This window comes from Schistocerca gregaria, chromosome 1 (assembly GCF_023897955.1).
Source record: "Schistocerca gregaria isolate iqSchGreg1 chromosome 1, iqSchGreg1.2, whole genome shotgun sequence".
In the NCBI taxonomy this organism is placed as follows: domain Eukaryota; kingdom Metazoa; phylum Arthropoda; class Insecta; order Orthoptera; family Acrididae; genus Schistocerca; species Schistocerca gregaria.
Window position 1 is genome coordinate 792,390,390 of NC_064920.1, and position 20,212 is coordinate 792,410,601.

At 39.3% G+C, this 20,212-nt stretch overlaps 1 long non-coding RNA gene across 1 annotated transcript in view; it reads right to left on the minus strand.

Annotated features, from left to right (window-relative positions):
• Positions 1–13,594: 13,594 nt before the first annotated feature.
• Positions 13,595–20,212, minus strand: part of LOC126269762 (uncharacterized) — a 64,341-nt gene continuing 57,723 nt past the window's right edge. Inside the window, exons 3-4 of the long non-coding RNA XR_007549137.1 lie at positions 14,226–14,349; positions 13,595–14,148 (exon numbers count right to left, since the gene is read on the minus strand). This is a non-coding gene — a long non-coding RNA (uncharacterized LOC126269762). The remainder of the gene's footprint in view (positions 14,149–14,225; positions 14,350–20,212) is intronic.

Sequence of the window (20,212 nt, forward strand, 5' to 3'; positions counted from 1 at the left end):
GTTCAACAATTGTCACCCTGTATTTTTTTTAATGATACCATCCACAGTTATCAATAGTTGTTTTATAAATTTTACTGAGTCTCCTTGGAAGACTTCTATTTGTTTTCTCAAAGTTATTCCTTTTGTTGACATTTGCTTCAAACTGATTTAACTTGAGAGGTTAAAACCTGAATTTTCAACTTTTCAATTGGTTTGTTCTCAGCTGATGTAATAACATTAAAAATTCTATAACTGACTTTTCCCTTCTTACAATTTTTAATATTTGGAAGTGAAAAGTGGTACATTGGCTATGAAGAATCAAATATGGACTTAAGTGAGGAGATTTCTGAAAACAAAGTTAAATTTTGAATATTTTCTTTTCTAAAAACATTTGAAGAATCAAGTAACTTTATAGTACACATAACAGTAACAAAAGCCATCCACCTTGTTTTAGAATGTGAGAGCAGAGTTTCACATACTACATTAACAAACTTATGGAAACCTTTCAGCCTTCCTATTCTGACAATGTATATAGCAAAATAATTAAAGAATTTTTGACTTATTTGATCAATGTCACAAGATAATTGGTCAGCTGCTGTCTGTGATGTATTATGTAATATATGAGCAGGGCATCCAGTTCCTTCAGTGTCTGCTCCAGTTTCTAGTTTCAGTTTATTATATATGATATATTTTTCGTCTTCCAAAATTGGTGTTAACATTGTCATCTCCAAATCCAGTTCATTCCTTTACATCAAGTTCTAAATTGTTTAAAACTTGTACAAAAAACTGACCACCATATCTGATGTCTTCCCTCTTAAACTTCAAAATTTCAGTAATTTTATATTTTAGCCTGTCTTGGTGTCAAGAGTGCAAACATTTTTTTTTATTTTTATGGTTGTTATGTCAGTGTTAAGGAGTGACTTTGAAGTTAAATACAAATGAGCTCAACTCAATGAGATGCAAGAACTTGCTTAATCAGACATGTTGTTTTTTCTGGCTGAGGCCTCTTGAGAGGCAATTTTTGAGTTTTTAAATATCTTTGGTTTTAACCTGTATAGTGGACCAAGGTGAGGATGATTATGATTCAATGATTGTAACTAAAAATACAGAATATGTACTCTTTATTGTTTGGTAGCAATCTATAGCAACCCATGCAAATACAACCAAAGGTCAGCATGAGCTAACTGCAAAGATAGTCCTGCAGCAGAGCTGGGCCACTGACCAGAGGGTTTTCGTATACTAAACCCGAAATAATCACTGCTGGGTCAGCACAGAGCCTCTCTCCCCTCTCTTGGTAGTGTGGAGCACTGGAAGGGAAGGGGAGGGGAGGGGAAGCGAGGGGAGGGGAAGGGAGGGGAGGGGAGGGTTGTGAATGCAACTGCTGTTGACCCCCTCTTCACATAGGTTTGTCAGACTAGCCATGTCAACAGGATGGAGGGAAGTGTGATTGTTGCTGGTTGGTATAGATGATATTGTGTGAGGTGAGTAGCAGTCTGTGTGGTCATCCATAATGAGATTGCTGATTGGCACGAGTGACGTGAAGTCTTAAATGGTGTAGGTGGTGAAATGAGGGCTACAGGTGTCCTTCTCCATTTGTGAATGCTGAGGCTAAGTTTGTTTCTTGGTAGCTGTGACAATGAGTGTTCTGTTCACTGACTACTTAGAAGTGATAGTGTCTGAATCAATATCCTGCAGAAGTCTATAACAGTGAGAGAAAGTTCCAGGAAATTTCCCTTCATTGCCCTGCTGTTTAGTATGCTGTCCTTCCACTATGAGAAGGTCATTGAAGAGTGTAACCAATATAGCTTCAGGTTTAAATCGTTACATATCTACCCATACTACAATTATATTGTCATCTGGATCAATACGAGTACTGTTTTCTGTGCAGTTGACGCTATTTGCACTTGTCTCGGGGGTATCCTGTAGGATCTATGCAGACTTGAGTGTGTTGACAGTAACAGTTGTTGGTTTCCCAATTAATAAGATGTCAGACACCACTCTGTGTGGGCCAGAGTATGGCAGCTGCAATGCAGGCAGACTATGTCATCTCTCAGCATTAAGTAGTTGTGGTCATTTAGATCATGATGGCAGAAATTTTGTGTGAAGAATGTGCTTGTGTGGCTGGTATCTTGAGACAAGCAATGCTCCACTTCACCTTGTGGATGAGCAGAGAATGTTGCTGGTTGAGAAGGCTCTCTAAAGTCTGAACACCCACCCCTCTGTGAACATGGGTGCTGTTTTGAGTGTGCGGTGCCAGTACTCCACTATCCCATTATTTTGAAGGTTGTAGGTGGTGGTTTGGAAGTGCTAAACATGGCACAAGTGACAGAGTTTGGTAGAAAGAGCCAATTCAATTTATCTGATTTGATCTGTCATTATGGGAGTGGAGCAGCTGAAACAGGAAATACCAGAAGTGACAAATACTTTTGCCATGGCTTTTGCACTGACTCAAGATATTGGAATAGCTTCAATTCAGCAAGTTATTCTGTCAGTTGCTGAAAGGATATAACAGAAAACATCTGAGTCATGGATGAGACTGACAAAGTTTAGAATGGACACAATGAAATCACCCCACAGGGATTGAAAGTGACTGTGTTGTGTTTCCGCACACTTTCCGATCTGAAAGCATCGGCAGGCAGTGCATGCTTGCATCCAAGCTCTACAATCTCTTTTGACATCTGGCCACACAACACAGTGTGACAGGTTTCATTGTTGAATAGATCTCTGTATGGGACAGACAATGCAGTTTATTGAAGACAAATTTTCCCATGCTAAGGGGTACTAGTGGTTGAAGACAAATCTGCGAAACATCACATAGTACTTTTGTTGAAGAGCCAGGAACAGCACAGCATTCTGTCTGAAAACCTGTTGTGGTATCATGTAGGCATTGGCCTAATTCATAGCCTGTAGTTGTGCTTCTGCTAGTTTTTCATAACCTGTACCCACTAAGAGTTTGTTGATCATAGAGGTATAATCTGCCACAACGCTGTCTGCATCATGAAGCTGTCTGCATCATGAAGCTGTCAGGTGTCTACTGTGAATTCTGCAGTATGCTCAAATGATGAAAACATCATGGACTACAATCTCTTGTAGGACTGCAAATAGAATCTGTCAAAGGCTAACAATCAGTGTATGTTGTCAAAGGCGTGCCCTCTACATGATCTTTAATGTGTTGTACTGCTTCATACAATTCCCTGTCATAAGCTGACCACTTACACTAGGTTGACAATGTATGGAAGTTTGGGCCTGACCTTGTATCATGCTTGGATAGCCAAATGGTAAGGTGACTGCTTGTGATAAGCAGGAAATCCTGGTTTCTGGTCCAGTACAAATTTTCATTGTTGTCATTCCACTCTACAACTGATGGTTGTCCATATTTGCAAACTATGAATGCATTTAATGTGCTTACACTGGGAGTCAGTTGTCATTTTGGAGAAGTTGTTTAGTGGTTGTTGTATTCTTACTACTGAGTGTTGGAGAACTACCACAAACACAGAATCACTAACATCTGAGGTGATAGATAGATGTGTGACAGGTAGTGGATGTGCCAACAGCATAACCTGAGAAAGGCAGTCTTTAATTTGCTCAAATGTGTGCTGCATTTGCGAGGCCCATTGAATATCTCTTTTGTCCATTGTGTGTTTGCCTGCTAATTCATTCATCAATGGTACCTGGATAGCAGCTGTGTGAGGTAGGTGTCTGTGATAAAAAATGTACCTTGCTAAGAAGTTGGCATAATTCTTGTAAGTTTTGTGGCTCCAGTAGTTGACTAATGAGATCTGTCCACTGTGTAGTAGGCCTTACACCATCGCTGTTAACCAAATGGCCAAGAAAGAAAACCTCTGATTGTTGCATATGACATTTATCATCATTGACTATGACACCAAGGATGTGTAAGGCATCAAAAACTAGTTTGAGATGCTCTTTGTGTTCATATTGAATAAGTAGAGATGACTAAAATATAATCTAAATAGGCATACCAAAAAGAAAAATTGAAAATAACATTGTCTACAATGCTTTGTCACATCTGCACTGCATTTTTGAATCTGTATGGCACATAAAGGAATTCATAAGATTCAAAAGAGGTGGTATCCATCTCTGGTACATCCTCTTGGTTCATGAGAATCTGCAAATAAGCCTTTTTATGGTCCAACACACTGTACACAGAGGTGACTGCTAAATTATGAGTTCTTGTTATTGTGGTCCTCATTCTTAAGACTGGTTTGCTGCTGCTCTCCATGCTATTCTATCCTCTACAAGCCTCTTCATCTCCAGACAACTACTACAACTTACATCCTTCTGAATCCGCTTACTGTATTCACCTCTTGGTCTCCCTTTATCATTTTTACTTCACACACTTCCCTCCAATACTAACTTGGTGATCTCTTGATGTCTCAGAATGTGTCCTATCAACTGACCCCTTCTCCGAGTCATGTTATGCTGCAAATTTCTGTTCTCTGCCATTCTATTCAGTAGATCCACATTAGTTATGTGATCTAGCAATCCACATTAGTTATGTGATCTACCAATCTAATCTTCAGCACTCTCCTGTAACACCATATTTCAAAAACTTATATTCTCTTCTCATCTAAACTGTTTATCATCCATGTTTCAGTTCCATACATGGCTAAACTACAGACAAATACTTTCAGGAAAAACTTGCCAACACTTGATGTTAACAAATTTCTTTTCTTCAGAAACACTTTTCTTGCCATTGCTAGTCTACATTTTATATCCTCTCTACTTTGGCCATCATCAGTTATTTAGTGTCTGAACAGCAAAACTGCTACTTAAAGTCCCTCATTTCCTAATCTCCAGAATTCCAGCATTATCTGATTTAATTCAACTGGTTTCCATTATTCTTGTTTTGCTTTTGTTGATGTTGATCTTGTACCCATATTTCAAGACACTGTCCATCTTGTTCAATGTCCATCTTGTTCAATGCTCTTCTATGTCCTTTTTTGTTTCTGACAGAATTACAACGTCCCTGGGAAACTTCACAACATTTTTACTTCTTCTCCCTTAACTTTAATTCCATCTCCAAATTTTTCTTTGGTTTCCTTTAATGCTTGCTCAATGTATGGATTGAATAACACTGGAGATAGGCTATAATCCTGTCTCAATTCCTTCTCAATCACTGCTCCCCTTTAATGCCCCTCAACTCTCACAACTACTGTCTAGTTTCTGTGTAAGTTGTAAATAGCCTTTAGCTCTCTGTATTTTACCCCTGCTATCTCCTGAATTTCAAAGATTATGGGTTAACACCTGGATATTCAAAACTGGATAACCGTATAAGGGCATGCGGGCATTAAAAGTCTGATAGTCGCCCCACAGTCTATATGTGCCCTCCCGTTTTGGTATGAGATGTGTGGGCAATGCTCAATGACTATCAGACTGTCTGATGATGTAAGGTTGTAATAAATCATCAGTAGCCAACATGGCTATATGAAGTTCCAAAGCTAGTCTACACATATTGTGTTGGATCAAGGACCTGGCATGGTGTTAACTACATGATCAATGTTATTGTAGATAGCACTTTGTTTGAATTGCACACGTGAATCTAGAGTGTGGAGAAACACATTTAATTGCATGGGCACTGATAGAATGATACTCTGAACTGACCTGTGTTGGTGCTGGCATAGATGTTGCAGGTTGCTCCAAAGGTGTATAAGTGTATGTAGGTCTGATCGTGTGGCACCCCATGTCTGCTGACTCATCATTGGTGACAATGTTGGAATGATGAGGCTGTTGTTGAGTGAGTTGTTCCAAGTATGAATGCGCAGCAGCGAGCTCGTCCCTAGATGCACAAATTTTATCATGTATAGATAAGTCTCTTCACTTAGTGTTTCGTATTTTATGTTGATGTAGCACTGGATGACTTGCTGCAATGTCAATGCTGACGATAGTCTTGAAGTTACTGTTGACCATGTTTGCTTAAGTTAGTGGAATGGATTATTGTGAGCTGGTGTTCATGGAACGTAAATGCATGAATGGCGATGGATGCCACAGAAAATCCTCTGGTGTAATGTAGAAGAATTCCAGAAGCCAAATTGGGGAAGAGATAAAAATGCCTTAGAAAGTCAGTCCCCAGCACAGGTTCCTTGACACAGCAATGAAAAACTGTCATGGGAACATGTCTTCCAAACCCATGTCCAAGGTCTGAGATGTGGTTCCATGCAATATTGTGAATTGTTTACCCAAGGAACTGGATGACAGATTAAGGTTTTTTTTTTCCCAATGGTAGCTCAGGTGGCATGGCACTCATTTCAGACCCAGTGTCAATAACACAAAAAACACTGGAGTGCCAAAGAAACTCGTATAGGCATGCATATTCAAATACAGAGATATGAAAACAGGCAGAATACGGAGCTGTGGTCAGCAACACCTATATAAGACAACAAGTGTCTGGCACAGTTGTTAGATCAGTTACTACTGCTACAGTGGAAGGTTATCAAGATTTCAGCGATTTTGAACATGGTGTTACAGTTAGCGCATGAGCCATGGGATGCAGCATCTCTGAGGTAGCGATGAACTGGGGACCATTTCATGAGTGTACCGTGACTATCAGGAATCTGGAAAACATCAACACTCTTACACTGCAGTGGCAAAAAAAAAAAAAAACTCTGCAATAATGTGACCAAAGATGGCTGACGAGAATCAGCAACATTGCAGAAGTGCAACCCTTCTGCAAATTGTTGCAGATTTCAGTGCTGGGCCAAGTGTCAGCTTGTGAACCATTCAATGACACATACTCCATATGGGCTTTTGGAGCCGAAGGCCCACTTGTGAAACCTTGATGGCTGCGCAACACGAAGCTTTACGCCTCACCTGGGCCCACTAACACTGACATTGGTATGTTGATGACTGGAAACATGTTTCCTGGTTGGCGAGTCTTGTTCCAAATTGTATTGAGCGGATGGACATGTACGACTATGGAGACAACCTCATGAATCCATCGACTCTGCATGTCAGCATGAGAATTTTCAGGCTGGTGGAGGTTTTCTAATGGTGTGGGGCATGTGCAGTTGGAGTGATATGGGACTCCCTGATATGTCTAGATATGACTCTGACAGGTGACATGTACGTACGTAAACACCCTGTCTGATCACTTGCATCCATTCTTGTCCATTGTGCATTCCGACGGACTTGGGCGATTCCAGCAGGACAATGTGACACCCTATATGTACAGAATTGCTACAGAGTGGCTCCAGGAACACTCTTCTAAGTTTAAACACTTCCGCTGGACACCAAACTCCCAAGACATGAATATTAATGAGCATATCTGGGATGCCTTGCAACATGCTGTTCAGAAGAGATCTCCAAACTCTCATACTCTTACGGATTTATGGATAGCCCTGCGGGACTCATGGTGTCAATTCCCTCCAGCACTACTTCAGACACAAGTTGAGTCCATGCCAAATCATGTTGCGGCACTTGTGCTTGCTCGCGGGAGCCGTACTCGATATGAGGCAGGTGTACCAGTTTCTTTGGCTCTTCAGTGTAGCTTGTGAGTATGATCCAAGATGGTAGGGTGTACCACACTCATTTTGAGGCGGCGTGCAACTTGATTGACTCACATGATGACTAGGCAGGCGATGTTTATTGGTCTATTGACCTGGATCGTTCTTCCTGTTTGTGTGATCACATGGTAATGTACAGTTGCGTGCTTTATCACTGAAACATGCATGAAACCAACAAACTTTTGGCACAATGGTGTTGTCGTCAACTGGTCGCCTGTTTGTTTTGACTGGCTGGAGGACACTGTCCCAGTGAGTGTGAATGATGTCGTCCCTGATAGCATCCATTCACGCTTAGTTCAGCTCTTCTGCCTGCTGTTCCATTATTGTCGCCTATAAGGTGAAACAAGGATCATGGGGTTATCTGATGTTTGTCATAGGATCACCAGTTTAGAGAGGACCCAAGTGAGGGTGCTGACGATATAATGATACCAATTACAAATACAGAATATGTACACTTTATTTTTTGCTAGCAATGCATGAAAACGTATGTGAATACAACAGAATACCGGCATGAAATTACTGCAAAAAACAGTGCTGCAGCAGAGTTACGTCACTGACCAGAGAGTTTTCTTATACTGTTCGACATAAATGCTGCTGGTTGCCACAAATTTATTAAGGTAGTCTATAGAAGCAGAAGACTGACGTTTCTTGACCACATGGTATGCAAAACACCACTCTGCTAGAATAATTTTCTCTTCTTTTAAAGTTCATGTTCTACTATGTTGAGGATGATACATTGGATTTATGTTTCTCCTTTCCAACATGATTTATATCTGCAGTTTCTCCATGCTCAATACTTAAATACATGTAACAGAGTTTGCAAAAGGCTGTATTCTGTTTTGCTTTCTTAAGAAAAGAATATTTCTCATTATATTTGCCAGAAAATTTTCGCTTTCTGTTTGGCATTTTGGACAGGACAAAGAAATTATGAAATATCGCATTTAGAACTTCATAAAAAAAATCTATATTTATGAACAGCCAAATCACCCCAGAGGGAGTGAGGGGGAAGGGGCACTGCAGGTTTAAGCAGTTAACAGCATTTCATGTAGTGCTCATGCCGTAAACTCGTGCCGATCAGCTGCTATGGTAGAACTCGAAAATAACAAGGTGTCGTTATTGCAAACTGTAAGGATGCTCATGTTCAAATATCATACTATCTATGCTAATAAATATTAAATAAAATAAATTGAAGTGGCAATTACCTAAACAGTAGAAATTCAAAGACATTTTAAATTACACTAGTGTTTCTACTTCATGTCAGACTGTTATATCGTAAGTATTTGAAAGAACAAGAAAAGGCAAAATATCCATTGATTTATGCCAAGACGACACAAGCAGAAGTAGGATGGGGTGAGTTCTTTTAAAAAGTTGTCATACTGTAATTGTTAGATTTCATAAACTTTGTCAAATGCCTCCTAAGCAGTTGATCCCAGTAACAATTAGAACCTAATTGTTCACAACTGCATCATAGACTAAAAGTCCCAGAGACCCTAATCTGTATATCACTCATCCTTGCAGTGGTATGAGAATTCAACTGCCAGCATAGTATTTGATTTAACTGGTGAATAGACACGTTCACTGGCACTGAGATGAGAAAGATATAATGGAAGGACACATAGTCACTTTGTGATTGAGATTCAGTGCTAAGGAATCAGGTACCGCATATGTTGATAAGGTAAATAATAAACACAATTCAAAGATTGAACCTTACGCCTGTTCTCCTTCTATTGTATCTGATACGCATCTAAAAATAATGCATCGATTTCAGAATAAAATTGGCTCCTGACGTTTTTACCATTTATGAACCGTAGTAACTTATCACCAGCATCAGTTCTGTGGGTCCTGTATCTGACAGAAGCGAGAGTAGCAGATTCACAGTTTGGAGCCAATGGCCAGATTATATGTAATTTGTGCTTGCTCAGAATGATCGCAAGGCAATATTAAATGATCCGCAGATAATCTCAGGGACGCGGTTTGATTACAACAGAATAAAATCAATGGCTCAACGCGCATTGCATTCGGTACATTGCGTCTATTTACCATGACCTGCTAAACTCATAATTCCAGCTAGCTGTTGTGAAACGGATGTTACAAAAAAAATCGTAAATCATATACTACTTAATAATTGCGGGGAATACATTTATTTACCTGTAACCGAATGGTATGGCATACAGCACATTCACCATTACAAACATACTAGCAGTACCGTCCAATGGAGTGAAATTTACCGATTTTGGAAATTAAGCTTGAATATTTAAGAAGCCAATAAAAGTAGTGTATTGGTGTTTCTTTCAGAACATAGGTATTAATCTTTAGTAATAGAATTTTTCATCTTTATTACCTTTACTCTAATCTGAAGTGAATTTGACAACTATCTTTTATGTGATAATATAAATAACCATTTATAATAGATCAAATCAGATTGATAATTATTGATTGTTTATGACTTTTTTATGACTCCAGGGTTACTTCAAATTGTTCTGAAACTCTACCCATAACTGACAAATAATAATTAAATTTTATTGCTAATTTCATAGTAATATACAAATAAAATTTAAGGACAAAAAATGTGATCATAAATTTGCACATGAGATTCCAAAGGAACACACACAAAATTCGATTTATTATCATCCATTTTATCATATACATGATATAGGAATTGTCATATAGAAAGAGAGAGAGAGAGAGAGAGAGAGAGAGAGAGAGAGAGAGAGAGAGAGAGAGCATGATTTATATTTTTAACAACTACATGTTTACTGTCATTGAACACTGATATGTCAACATCAAAAGGAAAATCTGCACTTCTTCCAACTAGGACTGTTGGGTTTGGCAATATTTTTACAGAATTTGAAACCACATTGTGTCTATATCGTCAATTACAGGCCACACGAAATGAGACTCGTTTCTAGAAACGAATGAAATATCTATATGTCACTGGCAGCTTGTAAAAACTTGCTCCTCATAGTGTTTCACTGGTTGCTGGAGTATTATTGAAGTAGCACCATGGAGATTGGAGACTGATTTGTTATCATCAAGGAATGCCTTTGCTATATGTCAAAGATTCATGTCAGAAAGTGGATATCATCAGTTTCTACAGTCGAGAAATCCCATCAGTAAAACCTCTTCTTCTTTAGCACTATAACCCATCTAACCACCTTGGGTATTAGCACGATGACCATGAGTCCTGTTTATCAAGATTCCTTTGTGAATTTTATATATTTTCATAGCCTTGTTAATAATTATTTGTCCACTTGATTTCTATGAGACATCAAGTATATATTTGTTCAATTAACCTGACGTAACACGTGAAATTTTCGTAGTGACAACTCTTATGATCTCACTTTTATAATGTAACAAATGGAACTGCGACTTAAGTGACAAATTCATAATTCAATATACAGGGACTAACAACAACGAATTCCTCACTCCACCACATTAATTGAATCGGCGTTAAGTCGAGGTCTGAAAGGTGCAGTGAGCTGGGCTGGGCGAGCCTCAGACAATAACTTATCGCGTTTTTGTAAATGTCACATCTCTCTAGACGGCTCCTGCCTTCGCCTGCAACCGTTAAGTGTTTTGCACTTAGAAGCATGTCAGGGACCTCCTTAGACTGTTATAGACAATTGTTGCTTCATCCACTGTCACATATTGTTGCTGCATTCATTAGGTCAGATTCTCGCAGCATTCACTAATGTTTGTACATAATAGAACCGCCCGAGAAAAGACGCTCAACTTCACTCCAGGTGGCCAACTTCACCCCGATTCCACAAAGAATTTGTATAGTTTTATTTGTCACTAAATAGATAATTACAACAGATTAACTTTTGTTATTGCTCTAATTCGCAATGTGAAGGGTCAGTGCACGACGTACATAAGACCTAGAAACATGAGATGTCTTACGGCAGTTACACGAATAAAAGTTTTAGGTCATTCAAAAAGTTATAAAATACCGGTTGTTTTGAAAGCGTTTGGTATTCAGAAAGGGGTACGGAACAGTGTACATTTAGCCACTGGTACGGAAGAAGAATTTTCGAACAGTAAATATAACTAAAATAAAATATTTTTGTCATCACCTATGTATAGCTATTAAACATTCTTTTAACTTTTAGGTCAACGTCGCTCCTGCGATCACCTTCACCCCATTTGATGGTACTTAAGCAACATGCCAAATTTAAATGGACGCAAAATCTCCAAGATTGGCGATCTTTTACAGAGGCTCGAAATTTAGCGTGGACTTCAATGCGACATGCTTATAACAGTTTTCACGAAGAAACTTTGTCTCCAAACCTGGCACAAAATTCCAACACATTATGGTCGTACATGAAGTATGCTGTCGGCAAGACACAATCAACGCCTTCTTTGCGTGATAGCAATGGGAATACTATCGCCGAATGTGCTGCCAAAGCAGCTTTGCGAAATTCCTTCACCAAAGAAGACGAAGTAAATATTCTAGAATTCGAATCAAGAACAGCTGCTCTGCGGAGTAGTGAAGCAACTTAAATCACATAACAAAATCAAGTCTTCCGGTCCCGACTATATCAGTTACGTTCCTTTCAGAGTATGCTGATACAATAGTTCCACACTTATCAATCATATACAACTGTTCGCTCGATGAAAGATCCGTACCCAAAGAATGGAAAGTTGCACAGGTAACACTAATATTCAAGAAAGGTAGTAGGAGTAACCCACTATATATCATTAACGTCGATATGCAGCAGGATTTTGGAATATATGTTGTGTTTGTACATTATGAATTACCTCGAAGAAGAGGGTCTATTGACACACAGTCAGTACGGATTAGGAAACAACATTCTTGTGAAAAACAACTAGTTCTTTGCTCACAGGAAGTATTGAGTACTATTGACAAGGAATTTCAAATTGAGTCAGTATGTCTAGATTCCCCGGAGGTTTTTGACACTGTTCCACACAGGCGGCATGTAATGATATTGTGTGCTTAATATCGTTTCAGTAATGTGCCTGGATTCGTGATTTCCTGTCAGAGATGTCACAGTTCGCAGTAATTGACGAAAAGTCATCGAGTAAGACAGTAGTGATTTCTGGTGTTCCCCAAGGTAGTGTATAAGCCTCTTGCTGTTTCTATTTATATAAACGATTTAGTAGACAATCTGAGCAGCTGTTTTAGGTTATTTGCAGATGATGCTGTCGTTTTTTCTTCTTTTTTTGTAAGTTCAGCAGAGGATCAAAACAAATTGGAAAACGATTTAGAAAGAATATCTGTATGGTGCACAAATTAGTGATTGACCCTAAACAAAGAAAAGTGTGAGGTCATCCACGTAAGTGCTACGCGATAAATTGGTCAAATCTAAAGGCTGTAAGTCCAACTAAATACCTAGGAATTACAATTACGATCAACTGAAATTGGAAGGAACGTGTACAAAATGTTGTGGGAAAGGCTAACCAAAGACTGCGTTTTATTGGCAGGGCTCTTAGAAAATGTAACAGATATACTAAAGAGATTGCCTACACTATGCTTGTCTGTCCTCTTATAGAATACTGCTAGCTGCAACAGTGTGAGATCCTTACTAGACAGGATTGACGGAGTACATCGAGAAAGTTCAAAGAACAGTAGCATGTTTTGTGTTATCGAGAAATAGGGGAGAGAGTGTCACTGACATGATACAGGAATTGGGGTGAACTCATTAAAACAAACGTTTTTCGTTGCGGCGGAATCTTCTCAGGAAATTGCAATCACCATCTTTTTTCTCCGATTGCGAAAATATTTTACTGACGCCAACCCACCTAGGAAGAAACGATCATCATAATAAAATAAAGGAAATCAGAGCTCAGGCCGAAAGATATAGGTGTTCGTTTTTTGGGAGCGCTGTACAAGATTGAAATAACAGAGAATTATTGTGAAGGTGGTTCTATGAATCCTCTGCCAGGTACTTCAATGTTATTTGCAGAGTATCCATGTAGATGTAGAAACTCACATATAATACAAATCGAATAACCAACCAGTCTTTGAATATATCAGCATTCTTTTCCTGGTGGTAATAACAATTTTTAATTAAAAATAGAATCAGACACAGCACCAATTCATAGAGCCAGCATAAACAATAGTAAGTTGCCTCCACTCACTGCTTAGTAGCATGTATTGTTTGCAACTATCATGTATGGCATATGTCAACCCATGTTTCATCAATCCCAATTGCATTTTCTGAATTCACTGCTAGTGCCCCATGAAGGTAACATCTCCATGAGAACCTTTTCAGTCTGAATCAAATTTCCTTAAATATGTGGAAAGACTCGTTCTGCCTATGAACAGATCACTTTCCGACATTAAAATTATCAACTTGCTAAGTGTCAGATAATCCTGATCTTTCTTTCACTATTACATATGTATCGGGTGTATGCATTTTCGTCAAAGCCAACAATCTCTTCCTCATATGTCAAGGCAGAACGGAGCGCAGCTGAATCTTTTTTATTCTATTCACAGTCACTGCAGAGACATGCAGTGCATCTGCCGCTCTGGCAGTTACCACATTGCCTTCTACCTTTCAAAGTAAATATGTAGTATGTACACATTCAAATGACTGAACTTTCAGCACTGCTATTTTCCCAGACTTCGTCTTCGCCGTGTTAGATGAAGTCATCTTCGCAATGATAATCACGAAGCTCACTTCAGAATCTATGGAATGAAATTCAAATATTTAGAACTGAACGCACACCACCACTGACGGAAAACCATACTGGTACTCAACTCACCTTGAACAGCTACAACACTGCAGCTGGGCCATATAAATGCATCGATTTCACGTGATGCAGCCTTGCCACACCCACTAACTCTCACATGGAGTTTAGTGATCGTGTACTGTAAGCCCATTGGTTCCTGTAAAGTAGAGATAGTATTTGTGTTTTACATTCTCAACCCTCGTTTTAAGCTAAAGGTTTTGTTTTGTACCTGCATCTGTCAGTGTAAAATACTCAGTATTTACGTTTATTAGTGTCATTTAGACTCGATACATTGAAGGTAGCAGCTTTGATAGTTTTATTAGGTCACTTTCGCTTGCGCGTAAACCTTTGTTTACATTATCAATACGAGGGATAATCATAGAGTAAATTTCTCTGGAGTGAGCATTCACATGCGCAGAACAGATTTTGTTTTGTCAACATACATTGCTGGCCTGGTCACGTGTTCTCGGGACGTCGTGTGTTTGTCCGTAATGCCCTGTATATTTAGAATGTCACTACATCCCTAATACAGCCGGATTCCTTTCGTACGTGTCGTGGATCATTTATATATGTTGCGCAGACATTTTAACAGTATCCATTTGATACCGGGAATAGACCAACTACCTAACTTTTACGGGCAAGTGATATTACATCCTGCTTCTTTGCCATAGGTGTCACAGTTCAGATGCACTCGATTTTTAGTAGTTTTGGTATGATACGGCACGTTTTACTATTACAGAGCCTAACGTACATTTTTGCAGTGATAGTCTTGCAAAACGACTTGACAGTACGCTAGTACTTTTGCAAGTGTCCAAAAAACACAGAATTTGCCTCACATTAGCTATTATATCCCTGCTAATTCGTCCTTTTTTCTGCTATTTCTGCGTATTTATTTTCTCGTTTTTGCGACCTAAAGCACAATTTATCTTGCTGGTGACACTTTGAAGTATTTATTTAACGCATTACACGTGCTTGCTCCCAGTTTATTAAATAAATAGTACACCGAGTAATCTATATACATAATCGACAAGTCACTGATAAATACATGGATGATAGTATTTGCTGAAACAACTAACCATTCCCTTTCCTATTCCAATAGCAAATTTACGAGAGGAAGCAATTATTCGTAAGCTTTTGTAGTCATAAAATCGTAGAAAAATAGGTCTACAGAATCAAGCCTTAACTATAATGCGTATCGAAATTTTTAAACATATACAGTTTCTCTTACTAATATAATAACTATAATTAGAGCTACATGGTATGTACCCATAAAAAGTTACTATCCATCCTTTCACATATTTTTCTTTGCATCTGTAGCAACAACAGTAATTCACCATCGTTATTACATTATCAACAAAAGGTGAAACACAACAAAAACTCTTGACATTATAAACTTCAAACGTTGTAGAAAGCACACACGCACAGCGAAGTATCGAAAACACGTGACAGTCCTGGTTTAATGTTGACAACATGCGCAGAACGCAATGCTCACTCCAGAGATATTTACTGTATGGGGATAATCCGTAGCTGTAGCTTACCTTAGGTTACTGTTTAATTCTTTAATAGTATTCACTAGATAGCCCTTAGCAGTTTACTGTAGGTCACTGTTTTTTTCTTTAGTATTCACTAGATAGCCCCTAGCAGGCAAATAAGGACCAGATCTAGCTTCTACCATACATTTTTATTGTTTTCATTGTTGAATGTCCTTTCTGCCAACTAGAGTATAACTGTTAACCTTGTATGGCACTAGGTTTCCTTAAGTTTCTTATAGTAAATCACTTATTAGCTAGATGGATAATAAGTTGTAGAAGTGTCTGTGGCAAGATCCCCGAGTTACTCTCTGAAATAAACAGTAGGAATGCCAATATTGTATTAGGTACCGAAAGCTGGTTAAACCAGACGTAAATAGCAATGAAATTTTGAACTTGGATTGGACAATGTTGAGGAAGGATACGACTGATGCTATGGGAGATAGTGTGTTCATTGAAGTTAAAAGCTGTTTAAACACAGTTGAGATCGCCACTGAGTCGGACTGCAAAAGTCTGGATAAAGCTGTCAATCAGACAAGGAGTACCCATTGTATTAGGATGTTTTTATAGACCACCAGCGTCAGCAACAAACGTTGCAGAACGTTTCTGGGAAAGTCTTGAGCACATAGGAAATAAATATCCAAATTATCTGTTAGTTATAGGTGGAGACTTTAATCTGTCGTCCATTGACTGGGAAAAATACACGTTTATCACAGAGGTGTAGAAGCAAAGACTAGTGTGAAGTTATTCTAGGAGCGCTCTCAAAATACAACTTTGAGCAATTGTTTAGAAAACCAACTCGAGATGGGAACATATTAGATATCTTGGTGACAAATAGACCTGATCTTTTTGAGGAAGTTACTCTAGAAGAAGGTATTAGCGACCATAATGTCGTTGTGGCTTCTATGTCAGTGGAAGTTGCAAAAAAAAAAAAAAAAAAAAAAAAAAGAAACAGCGTAGAGTTTTCTTGTTCGGTAGAGCAAATAAAAGTGTCATTAATGAATATCTTCATAGTCAGCTCCAAGCATTCACTGTGGGACACAATGATATTGAACATCTCTGGTCCGAATTTAAAGGTATTGTCCACCACGAGCTAGAGAAATATGTGCCTAGCAAAAAGTATATGGGAGGGAAAGGATCTACCCTGGTTCAACAAACATATTAAGAAGTTGCTGAGAAATCAGAGAATTTTGCACAGTCGTTTTAAATGTAGTCACTGCCCCGCTAAAAAAACAGTAATTATGCGAAATGAAAACAGCTGTCAAAAGGTCAATGAGAGATTCTTTTAACGAATTTGAAAGCAATATTTTATCTGCAAATTCTAAAAATTACCCCCAAAAAATTTGGTTGTACATAAGATATAGGAACGCTACAAATAATTCAGTACCTCCTCTTGCTGACAGTACGTGTAATGTAATGGATAAAGATAAACAGAAGGCCGAAATTCTAAACCTAGATTTCAAAAACTCGTTTACACTAGAGGACTGCAGCAACATCCCCCCTTTCAGTTATCGAACAAATGCAAGGATGGCTGACATAGTGTTCAGTGTATCTGGGATTGTAAAACAGTCGAGATCCTTAGACGCCAGGAGGGCATCAGGCCCAGACGGTATCCCCATAAGATTGACTATGCTACAAATACAGCATCATTCTTATCCATCATCTATCAGAGATTACTGGAACAGTGGAAAGTTCCACGGGACTGGAAGAAGGCCAAGGTCACAGCAATCTATAAAAAGGGTAGAAAATCGGATGCACATAATAACCGGCCAAATTTACTGACATCGAATTGTTGTAGAGTCATGGAACATATTTTGTGTTCAGACGTAATGACCTTTCTAGACTCTGTAAAGCTCATCTGCAGATGTCAGACGGAGAGCAGTATGTCGTCCTGAATGGGGAGACTTCAATAGAAACAAGCGTATCATCAGGTGTACCCCAGGGCAGCGTAATAGGTCCGCTGCTTTTCACGATTTACATAAACGATCTGGTTGACGGTATTGACAGCGGCATTAGACTGTCGATGATACTATAGTCTACAGGAAATTAGTATCACATGAAAGTTGTGAACAAGTCAATGAAGATTTACAGAAAATAAATGTGTGGTGTAATGATTGGCAGTTATCTCTCAATATTAGTAAGTATAACCTACTGCATATAACAGAGCGAAAATCCCAATTAATGTACGAGTACAAAATAAATGCCCAGTCTTTGGATGCGGTAACATCCGTCAAGTATCTGGGTGTGACTGTTCGAAATGATCTCAACGAGATTACACAAGAAACTGGTAAGGCGATCTATAGCGTGTGGTTTATTGGTAGAATCCTGAAGCGATGCAGTAGTTCAATATAGGAAATTGTTTACAATACTTTAGTTTGTGCAGTCTTAGAGAATTGTTCATCTGTATGGGACCATTACCAGCCGGGTCTGATTCAAGAGATTGAGAAGGTCCAAAGAAGAGCGGAAAGATTCGTGACCGGCACATTTAGCCACCGCGAGAGCGTTACAAATCTCATAGAAAGTTTGAAGTGAGACACACTTGCTGTTAGATGACGCGCTAAACGGAAGGAGCTGCTCACTAAATTCCAAAATCCGATCTTCACCAAGGATGTAGAGTATATATTATTACCACCAACTTTCAAATCGCGCAATGATCTCCACTGAAAAATAATGGAAATTAGAGCTCGTACAGAGGCGTTCAGACAGCCTTTTTCCCTCTCATGATCCGCGAGTGGAACAGAGGAGGTGTGGGGAATATGACTGGTGCAAATAGTGCCCTCCGCCACACACAGCTTGGTGGCTAGTGGAGTATATATGAAGATATTATCGTCAGTGGACGAACGGATTATAACTTTACCAACATTCCTTGCTTTAACTACATATGTTTATAAAATTAAAGGGGATGGTACTTTGCCATTTACTGTTAACATTTATTACCACATCTGAACCATTCACCAATAATTACTGCACAGAATGCGTCTATTTTATAATACAGCACTATATACAATTAGGAATATACTTACAATAAAATATTAATAGATTGAATATATGTGGTTGGTACAAGGGTTGCTTTTTAAGGTTCTATAAACAACCGCTAGAAACTATTGCGATCTTGTTTTAAAATACACTGAAGAGTCAAAGTAAAAGGTACACCTGCCTAATATGTAGTAAAGCCCTCATGAGACACATAAGTGCCGCAATATGATGTGGCAAGGACTCAACTAATGTCTGAAGTAGTTCTGGAGGGAACTGACATCACAAATCATGCAGGGCTGTCCATAAATCCGTAAGAGTACGAGGGTGTGGAGATCTTTTTGAGAAACACGTTGCAAGGCATCCCAGACACACTCAATGATGTTCATATCTGGGGAGTTTGGCCGCCAGCGAAAGTGTTTAAACACAGAAGAGTGTTTCTGGTGCCACTCTGTAGCAATTTTGGGCATGTGGGGTTCGCATTGTCCTGCTGGTACTGCCCAATTTCGTTGGAAAGAACAATGGACATGAATGGAGGCAGGTGATCAGACAGGATCTTATGTATGTTTCACCTGTCAGAGTCGCATCTAGACATATCAGGGGTCCCAGATCACTCCAATTGCACATGCCCCACAGAGTTTCCACCAGCTTCGCCAGTCACCTGGCCACATGCAGGGTCCATGGATTCATGAGGTTTTCTCCACACCCATTTACGTCTATCCCCTCAATACAATTTGAAACAAGACTCGTACGACCAGGCAACATGTTTCCAGTCATCAACAGTCCATTGTCGGTATTTGTGGGCCAGGCGAGGCATAAAGCTTTGTGTTGTGCAGTCATCAAGGGTACATGAGTGGACCTTCGGCTCCGAAAAGCCATAGTGAGGATGTTTCGGTGGATGATTCGCACACAGGCACTTGTTGATGGGCCAGCACTGAAATCTGCAGCAATTTTCGGATAGGTTGTGCTTCTCTCAAGTTAACGCTTCTCTTCAGTTGTCATTGGTCGCATTCTTGCAAGATCTTTTACTGGCCGCGGCGATGTCAGAGATTTGATGTTTTATTGGATTCCTGATGTTCACAGTACATTCATGAAATGGTTGTACTGGAAAATCTCCACTTCATCGCTACCTCGGAGATGCTGTGTTCCGTCGCTCGTGCGTCGACTATAACACCACGTTCGAAGTCACCTAAATGTTGATAACCTGGCATTGTAGCAGCAGTAACCGATCTAACACCGTAACCCAACCGATAGGCCAATTTTCCTCATTGGGAGTTCAGTTGGATACGACCAGCTCTCTTCCTCATCGCCCCCCCCCCCCCCCTATTTCATGCGCCAACCTTGCTGTCGACAAATCTGTCTTCTGTCACTGTAGCTGGGAATATGACTAACGTGAGGAGCTTTAGCAACTCAGAAAGGTATTTCTCGTCCATTCGTAAATAACTTCAGATATGGTTGGATTCTAGTTCTTTCAATAACGAAGTGTGGGTGAATTTCTTCACTTTAGGAAGCTATTTC